The sequence below is a fragment of the Dendrobates tinctorius genome, unplaced genomic scaffold (assembly GCF_039654945.1).
Source record: "Dendrobates tinctorius isolate UK_male_01 unplaced genomic scaffold, ASM3965494v1 ptg000073l, whole genome shotgun sequence".
Lineage (NCBI taxonomy): Eukaryota > Metazoa > Chordata > Amphibia > Anura > Dendrobatidae > Dendrobates > Dendrobates tinctorius.
In genome coordinates, this window is record NW_027361741.1 from 755,694 (window position 1) to 766,514 (window position 10,821).

Sequence of the window (10,821 nt, forward strand, 5' to 3'; positions counted from 1 at the left end):
GGAAACCCCAATTCTAATTTCAACCCTAACCCCAACACACCCCTAACCCTAATCTCAGCCCTAACCATAACCCTAACCACAAACCTAACACCAACACACCCATAACCTTAATCCCAGCCCTAGCCCTAGCCCTAGCCCTAACCCTAGCCCTAGCCCTAACCCTAGCCCTAGCCCGTGTACCTGCTTTTTTTTTTTTTTACTTTTTTTTATTTTTGTGACAAGATCGCTGCCCTGCGATCTGACTCATAGTAACGCCACTTCTCCTCTGATCTCACAATGACAGATGATCAGAGGTGAAGCAGCGTTACTGTGTGACAAGATCGCTGCCAGGCACAGCTGTGCCAGACAGCGATCAGCTGTGCCAGGCAGCGATCTAGTCACACAGTAACGCTGCTTCACCTCTGATCATCTGTCAGTGTTAGATCAGAGGAGAAGCCGCGTTACAATGAGTGAGATCGCCGGGAAACAAGCCGCTTTCCCAGCGATCGCTCCCATTGGCTGCTGTGACGCTGACATCATCGGGACCTGAACCAATCAGGTCTCGATGACATCGGGGGTCCCAGCATGCATTGTGCACCGGGATCCCCGCGTTGTAAGGTATGTGGGGGTCCCGGGGGGCACAAAACCGCCGACAGTAGATAAACGTCGGCGCTGCACAAAGCCTAGCAAGCGCCAACGTTTATCTACTGTGGGCGGTCGGGAAGAGGTTAAATGTTTTTTTAATTTGGATTTTATGTGATATACAATACAAAGTAACAAGTATTTATGAAGTGTAAGGGAAATGCTACATAGTTTTATAGATATTTAAAAAATATAAATCTGAAAATTGTGACGTGCATTTGCTTTCAGCAGCCATGAGTCAATAAATGCTGCTGCATGTCATTCGGGGTATGTCTCTATCAGCTTTGCACATCTAGAGGCTGAAATATTTGCCAATTCTTCTTAGTAAACTGGCTCTAGCTCAGTGAGATTGGATGGTGAACGTCTGTGAGCAGCAATTTTGAAGTGTTGCCACAGATTCTCAATGGGATTTAGGTTTGGACTGTGACTGGGCCACTCAAACACATGAATAAGCTGTGATCTAAACCATTCCATTGTAGCTCTGGCCATATGTTTGAGGCTGTTGTTCTGCTAGAAGGTGAACCTACGCCCCAGTCTCAAATCTTTTGCAGCATCGATCAGATTTTCCTCCAGGTTTCCCTTGTATTTAAAGGCAATCTTTCAGCAGGTTTTTGCTGTCTCATCTGAGGGAAGCATTCTGACACAATGAGAGCTTTTAGATTCAGAATGAACTAGGCTCTCAGTGTACATAGACAGTGTCCATAGACAGTGAAGTGCTTCGTTGCTGGACTAGTCCGACAATGTTAAAGGGGTTGTCCAGTACTAGGACAACCCCTTTTTGATCTAAATGTTTGGCCCCGATAAAATTAAAAAATGTTATACTCACCTCCCATGCCGCTGCTGTTCCAGTGATGTCGGTACTCACGTTACCGGGGCTCTGGTGATTGGGTCCGGGCTCACTTGTCACAACAACCATATGGGAGACCCGGAAATGAGAGTGACGACAATGCTAGAATGGTGCTGGCCTGGGAGGTGAGAATAAGTTTTTTTTATTTTCTCATGGCCAAGCGTGGGGTATGAGAAGAAGTTGTCCAAGTAGTGGACAACTTCTTTAATCTCTTAGTGATAAATTCTTCAAAACAACAAGTTGTCAAGTGACATCCCAGAATTCTGTGCATCCTCCTCTATCTCCTGCTGTGTTTACATGGCAAAAAACTGCTGACAGATTCCCTTTAACTCTATCTATCTTCCCATCATATCTGACCAGCTTCTCTGTCCCTGCTGAAGAAAAGGACCGCACAGCATGATTCTGTCAACACCATGATTGATGGTGGGGATGGTGTTTTCTGGGTGATGTGCAGTGATAGTCTTCTGCCACAGCATTTTACGTTTAGCCCAAGAAAGTTTTACTTTGGTCTCATCTGACCAGAGCACCTTCTTCCTTACACTATCTGTGTCCCCTGCAAGGCTTTTTGCAAACTGCAAACGGGACTTCTTAAATCTTGCCTTGAGAAATGGCTTTCTACTTTCCACTCTTCCAAAAAACCCAGCTTTATGGGATAAATGACTAAGACCACATTTATACATTCAGGATTTGGTCAGTATTTTACATTAGTATTTTCAAACTAAAATCAGGAGTGGAGCAATCAGAGAAAAAATATAACATAAACACATCAGCACTTAACCATCTTTCACCCACTTCTAGATTTGACTTACAAATATTGGTGCAAAATACTGACTAAATACTGAACATGTGAGCATGCCCTTATGTCCTATGGACAGATTCTCCCACCTGAGCTATGGATCTTTGCAATTTCTCCCAAGTGACCATGGGCCACTTGGCTGCTTCTTTAATTCTCCTCCTTTCCTTGGATGTCAGTTTAGGTCGAAGGCCATGCCTTGCTAGCTTTGCAGTTGTGCCATAATCCTTCCATTTTGGAAGATGGATTGAACAGTGCACTGTGAGATATTCAGAGCAGTGCTGGCTCCAGGTTTTCATGAGCTCCGGGCGAAAGAGTCTCAGTAGGCCCCTTTAACACATATCGTGATTCATGATGCGCAGATAAGAAATATACTGTAGTTATATTACAATGCCAAAGAGTCCCATAAATTGCTTCATACAGAATAATGGACCCCTTATAATGCACCATACAGTATAATGAGCCCCATATAATGCTCCATTCAGTATAATGGACCCCATATATTGCTCCATACAGTATAATGGGCCCCATATAATGCTCCATACAGAATAATGGACCCTATATATTGCTACATACATAATAAGCCATGGGAAAAGGCGAACAATAGGAGTAATGGATTCAAAGAAATAATGTATAAAAATATAAATTTTATTCAGCAATTACAAAAGCAATTATCGTATAAGTAGCATAATAGCAAAAATACAAAGATGCAAGCAGGACAACATGGAAAAAGGGGATTAGAACATAGTCCTGTGCACCAAAAGCCATGAACACAAATGCACTTGCAATATAAAATGTCAAAAACAATTGGCATATAAGGTACCCCTATCCCAGAGTGACAACACAGACATTCATTCACAGATCAGCCGGGGACTCCCCGCAGCCTCAGCAGGAGTCCCTGGCTGATCTGTGAATGAACTAATGACCGTGGGAAAAAAGTCACAAACTTTCCCATGGTAATTCGTTCATCTACAGGCAGCCATTGAGGCTGCGCAGAGCTGAATCAATTCATTTTGTAGTAGATTACAGTGAGACAGGTCGCATTAGCACCGGTCCTCATTGTAAACTATTTAACCCCTTCTGATGGATTGCAGCGTGGGACATGACTGAACGACGGAGAGGTAAGGATATTGGTGATTTTTTATGTTATTTTTGTTGCAGGTCATGGTTTTATTTTGGATTACCAGACTAATAAAAATTTGTCAAAAACTTAGTGTATTTATTTCATTAAAAGACTTTTTAATTAACGTCTATGTGTGGTTTTAACCCTTTCTTAGTATAGGGTTAATAATGGATCGGTGTCTTATTGACACCTCTCCATTATTAATCGGCTTAATGTCACCTTACAATCGAATGGTGACATTAACCCTTTGTTATATTAACCCGTTCGCCACCGCTACAGGGCAATGGGAATAGAGAGGATAAGTGCCAGAATTGGCACATCTTATAGATGCGCCATTTCTGTGGTGTCTGGGGGCAGATTTTTGTAGCCAGAGGGGGGCCAAAAACAATGGTCCCTCTCATGGCTATAAAAATCTGCCCTCATTCACCTGCTTTACCTCTCTGGTTGACAAAGTACAGCGGGAGCCCACGCATTTTTTTTACAACGAATTAACCCCTTAAATTAACACCTACACCTCCCAAATTTTGCACACAAACCCTCATCTTATTATTAGTCAGGGACATATAAAAAAACAAGAAATGAAATGGTTTACTGTATGTAAACCATGTGTCATTTCATGTCGGGTTGGGGAATGATTTGACAGAAGCCGGCAATTGAATTAGCGGCTATTCTGCTATGAAGAACTCTGTGAAATATAAATATATATATATATGTGTCACAATAACATGTGTGTATATATATATATATAATATATATATGTATTCTATGTGTATATATCTATTCTTTCCTTTTGGATTTGAAAACCTGTCATTGGGCTCCATAATATGTCCGTTTTGCAAGCCATATGGATTACATACGGATGCTTACATGAGAAAAATATGCCGCCTCACCCTGACAACAGATGACTTACGGAGCACTATTTAGGGACCATTTATGCGTATTACGGATGTAAAATACGCTCCGTATTTTTCTACCTTGTGTGTGACTCCAGCCTAATTCTCCATACAGTATATGATGTGCCCCATATATTGCTCCATATATAACGAGTCCCTATATAATTATAATGCTCCTTATGTAATGGACCCCATATAATGCTCCACATATAATGAGCCCCATATATTGTTTCATACAGCATAAAATGAGCCCACTATTATGCTCCATACATAATGAGCCCCATATATTGCTCAGTACAGTATATGATGGGCCCCATATAATGCTCCATACATAATGGGCCTTACAAAATGCTGCATATATAATGAGTCCCATATATTGCTCCATACATAATGGGCCCCATATAATGCTCCATACAGTATATGATGGGCCCCATATATTTCACCATGTATAATGGGCTGCATATAATGCTCCAGTATATGAAGGGTCCCTTATTATGCTCCATACAGGATGGGCCCCATATATTGGTCCAAATTTAAAAAAAAAATGAAATACTCATCTCTCTGACTACTTTTCTGCTCCGAACTCCTCAGCGTTGCCATCTTTCATTTCTCTGCACTTTGGCTGTTCAGAGCAGACAGCTCACTGTAGTGACGTCATCACACACTCTGACCTGAAACTTCACAGAGTCAGAAGATGCGGAAGACGCCGCAGCTGCGGAGGAATGGGGAAAGGAATGTATTGCAAGTACCAGGGCCCTGAGTAAGCAGGGTGGCTCTCAGGCGCTGGCACCAGGCACCCATAGCGTGCTAGTGTCCCCGATGGCAAGTGGGCCACCCACCTGCTCGGGGTGCTGGCACATGCTCGGGTGCGCAGGGTGCTGACGCCAGCCCTGATTCAGAGCATGACATTTTTTATTATAAATTAACCTCACTTTATTCTTCCCCGGAATTTTATCACTGACCTGTCTGGTGTGTTCCTTGGTACTCATGATGCTCTTTGATCCCTAAAATTCTTATACAAACCTCTGGTAACTTCAGAGAACAGCTTTAGTTATACTGAGATTAATAACACACAGGTGGACTCAATTTACTAATTATGTGACTTCTGGGAGCAATTGGTCACTCAGGTTTTCATTTAGGGGCATCAGACTATAGGTGACTGAATACAAATGCATAAAAAAATGGTAATTAAAGCACTCCTGTGGCTGGTGCCCAAGTAGGATCCTATCCCATGTAAATCTTGTAGAAAACTTGGCACTCATGTAAAGTTGTAAGCAGATAATTTTATTTTGTGTAGGCAATCCAAAACTAAAGAAACGTTTCGATCCTACAACGATCTTCATCAGTCAGACAGATTGCAGCGTGCACATCGTTACAGGCAGAAATGGATGCTTAGGACATGCAGCATCTGCTGCAGAATGGAGGATATTATTATTGTATGGGGTCTGAAATGGGGAACATTATTACTGTATGGGGTCCAGAATGAGGGATATACAGTGGGTACAGAAAGTATTCAGACTCCTTTGAATTTTTCACTCTTTGCTTTATTGCAGCCATTCGGTAAATTCAAAAAAGTTCAATTTTTTTTTCTCATTAATGTACACTCTGCACCCCATCTTGACTGAAAAAAAACAGAAATGTAGAATTTTTTGCAAATTTATTAAAAAAGAAAAACTGAAATATCACATGGTCAATAAGTATTCAGACCCTTTGCTCAGTATTGAGTAGAAGCAATCTTTTGAGCTAGTACAGCCATGAGTCTTCTTGGAAATGATGCAACAAGTTTTTCACACCTGGATTTGGGGATCCTCTGCCATTCTTCCTTGCAGATCCTCTCCAGTTCCGTCAGGTTGGATGGTGAACGTTGGTGGACAGCCATTTTCAGGTCGCTCCAGAGATGCTCAATTGGGTTTAGGTCAGAGCTATGGCTGGGCCAGTCAAGAATGGTCACAGAATTGTTATTTTAGCTGTGTGCTTAAGGTCATTGTATTGTTGGAAGGTGAACCTTCGGCCAAGTCTGAGGTCAAGAGCACTCTGGAAGAGGTTTTCATCCAGGATATCTCTGTACTTAGCCGCATTCATGTTTCCTTCAATTGCAACCAGTCGTCCCGTCCCTGCAGCTGAAAAACACCCCCATAGCATGATGCTTCCACCATCATGTTTCACTGTTGGGATTGTATTGGGCAGGTGATGAGCAGTGCCTGGTTATCTCCACACATACTGCTTAGAATTATCATCAAAAACTTCTATGTTTGTCTCATCAGACCAGAAAATCTTTTTTCTCATAGTCTGGGAGTCCTTCATGTGGTTTTTAGCAAACTCTATGTGGGCTTTCATATGGCACTGAGGAGAGGCTTCCTTCTGGTGGAGGGCTGCAGTGATAGTTGACATTGTGGAACTTTCTCCCATCTCCCTACTGCATCTGTGGAGTTCAGCCACAGTGATCTTGGGGTTCTTCTTTACCTCTCTCACCAAGGCTCTTCTCCCATGATTGCTCAGTTTGACTGGATGGCCAGGTCTAGGAAGACTTCTGGTGGTCCTAAATTTCTTCCATTTAAGGATTATGGAGGTCACGGTGCTCTTACGAATCTTGAGTACTGCAGAAATTATTTTGTAACCTTGGCCAGATATGTGCCTTGCAACAATTCTGTCTCTGAGCTCCTTAGCCAGTTCCTTTGACCTCATAATTCTCATTTGGTTTGACATGCACTGTGAGCTGGGAGGTCTTATATAGACAGGTGTATGCCTTTACAAATCAAGTCCTATCAGTTTAATTAAACAGCTGGATTCCAATGATGGAGCAGAACCATCTCAAGGAGGATCACAAGGAAATGGACAGCATGTGACTTAAAGGGAATCTGTCATCCTTTTTTTGGCCTTTCAGCTGCCGGCATAGACATCGGGGGCTTATCTACAGCATTCTGTAATGCTGTAGATAAGCCCCCGATGTAACCTGAAAGAGAAGAAAAACACGTTATATTATACTCACAGAGGTGGGTGGTCCGGTCCAATGGGTGTCGCCGTCCCGTCCGGCGCCTCCCTTCTTCATGCGATGATGTCCTCTTCTCCCATCCTATAATGGCTCTGGCGCAAGCACACGGCTTTGCCCTGTTGAGGGCAGAGCAGAGTCCTGCAGTGTGCAGGCATCGGGAGAGGTCTGGCGCCTGCGTACTGCAGAATTCTGCTCTGCCCTCAACAGGGCAGAGCAATGCCCCTGCGCCGGAGCCATTTCAGGACAGGAGAAGAGGACGTCATCGCATGAAGAAGGGATGCGTCGGACCAGATCGCAACACCCATCGGACCGGATCGCCCAAAACACACTACAAAAAGCACTAGAAAATGGTTTGAGAGAAAGCACTGGAGACTTCTAAGGTGGCCAGCAATGAGTCCAGACCTGAATCCCTTAGCACACCTGGGGAGAGATCTAAAAATGGCAGTTTGGAGAAGGCACCCTTCAAATATCAGGGACCTGGAGCAGTTTGTCAAAGAAGAATGGTCTAAAATTCCAGCAGAGCATTGTAAGAAACTCATTGATGGTTACCGGAAGCGGTAGATCGCAGCTATTTTGGCTAAAGGTTGTGCAACCAAGTATTAGGCTGAGGATGCCAATACTTTTGTCTGGCCCATTTTTGGAGTTTTGTGTGAAATTATCAATGTTTTGCTTTTTGCTTCATTCTCTTTTGTGTTTTTTAAGACAAATTAAATGAAGATAATAATACCAAATAATTTGTGTTTGCAATCATTTTCAGGAAGAAACTGAGTATTATCTGACAGAATTGCAGGGGTGTCAATACTTTTGGCCACAACTGTACGTACATGCTGTTTAATAATTTGTTCAAAAATCTTTCCTGGTATAGAAGTAAGGCTCACTGGTCTGTAATTTCCTGACTCCATCTTCTTTCCTTTTTTGAAGATAGGGACATTTGCCCTTCTCCAATCTTCTGGGACTTCTGTTCTCCAGGATTTTTCAAAGATTCTGGGTAGTGGTTCTGCAGTTTCCTCTTCTTTCTCTTTCAGTACCCTAGGATGTAACTTATCTGGACCAGATAAATTATTGTATGAGAGCCAGAATCGAGTACTTTTATACAATACTGAGGTCAGAATGTGGGCCATTAATATTATATTTTTGACAATATTACAGTACGAAGGGACATTATAGCTTTATGTGATCAAGATGGGGGACATTATTACTGTATACGAGCCGAAATGGAGGACATGATTACTGTATTGGGGACAGAATGGAGGACATTTTTTACTATATTAGGGCATAATGGAGAACATTTTTACTATACTTGGGCAACAATGGAGGACTTTATTACAGTATTTTGTCCAGATCAGGTGACCAGGTAACATTATTGCTGTAAAGGGGCCAGAAGGGAAATATTATTGATTTATTGGGATCAGATTGGGGGACATTATAAATTGGGGATATATTTACTCTTTGGGAGTCATTTTTGGGACATCATTTCTATATTGCTGCAATATTGATGCCAGGATGGGGGCCATTAATCCTATGTTGTGAACAGAATGATCTACATTAATATTTGTTTGGGAATTCTTTTTATTTCCACTGGAAATAATACTTAATAGTTTAACTCCTTGTCCTGTGATATACTCAGTGGCATTGATGCACTTAATGCAAACCACTGTAATTGTACGGCACAGTTATGGCATAAGAAAAGTTGATGTGTCTGCAAAAAAAAAATCACAGAAACATGTTATTTGTATCTGAGTCACTGATGAAAATTACACATATAAGTTTAAGAGTCCTTGACAATCAAGGACAGCACAAGGAAGACATCCATGTGCAGTTTGTGTGCTGTCCATGATTAACATGTAACGGATAGAAGAAAGTTTGCAGTTTTTTTTTCATACTGAGAAATCACTGATGAAAGGCTAATTTCACACTTGCGCCTTTTTGCGCAGCGCTTCGAGCGCACATGATAAGCATGCCAAAAACATGTGCAAACGCTTGTAAACACTGTGTTTTTTGTAGCATTATCGTGCGCATTATGACAAAAAAATCGCAGCGTTTTTATGCGTTTGTAAGCGTTTTTACATGCGTTTGCGTTTTTTATGCGCAATGGTAGTCTAGGTGTCACATTTCACGGGAGAAAATGCTTGAAAAATTCTTGCAACACACTCCACCAATGGGACAGCAGTGGGTGTGTGTTATGGGAATTCTTTATATAGAAACATGGATCTGTGCTGGAAGAGTTTTTACTTTGACTTGGATCTGGACGGCTCAGGCTTATGCAGTTGCTTGCCATCAACAAAGGGAGAGAGGCAGCGGAGACGGCAGCGGTGGCGTTTGTGGATACATCCCATTATTGAACTCCGGGAGAGCCGTGGAGCGTACCACACCCTCTACAGTGAGCTACAGGCAAACCTGGAGAAATTTACTGACTATACCCGAATGTCCCAAGAAACCTTTAACGATTTGCTTGGTCGTGTCCAAGAAGCCATCCGGAGACAGGACATGCAGCTCCATCGTGCGATTACTCCTGAGGAACGGCTCCTGGTTACATTACGGTACGTAGTATTGCAAAACCAATGCCTGCATAATTTTCTTTGTTGTCACATGTACTATTCCAAATCTGGCAGAATTATAGTTCTGCCATGTAGTTAACAAAAGGCTGCGGTATTTTTTTTATGGCAGGTCGTGAACAAAAGGCTGCAGATGTATTTTTATGATTTTTTTTAGTTTATTTTTGGTGTTTTAAAAATCCATATACAAAAATAATAACTTTTTTTTCTTGGTTTCCCAGATTCCTGGCTACTTGAGAGACCCTCTCTTCACTCCACTTCCAGTACCGGATTGGAATATCCACGTTGTCTGGAATTGTAGCAGACACCTGCCGGGCTTTGTGGGACATTCTCTGTCCAGAATTCATGCCCCTGCCCACTGCAGAAAAGTGGTTGGAAATCGCCGAAAAATTTTGGACAGTCTGCAATTTCCCCAACTGTTTGGGAGCGGTTGATGGGAAACACATCCGGATTATCAAGCCAAAAAGAACTGGATCTGAGTACTACAACTATAAAAAGTATTCATGGCAATTTCTGATGCAGACTGTATGTTTATTGCAGTGGACATTGGTGCATTTGGCCGTGGGAATGACTCCCAGGCCTTTAAGAACTCGGACATGGACCGGAGGTTTTATGGCAACCAGTTCAATTTCCCCATGCCACGGCCTCTTCCCAACACCGAAGGTCCCCCACAGCCCTTTGTAATGGTTGGGGATGAGGCATTCCAGATGTGCCAAAACCTGCTTAAACCCTACTCCAGCCGGGACTTGGACCACAACAAAAAGATTTTTAATTACAGGCTGACCAGGGCCAGAAGAACTGTAGAGTATGCCTTTGGTATACTTGTCTCCAGATGGCGCATTCTTGGCACAGCCATTAATCTGAAACTGGAAACAGTGGATGAGGTGGTGAAGTCCTGTGTGGTTCTAATTTTGTCATGGCTAGAGAGCACCCGAACTTAGATCTTGATGATGTTGCTCCTAACCCATTGCCTGAATTTACTCAGCACCCTCTCAGG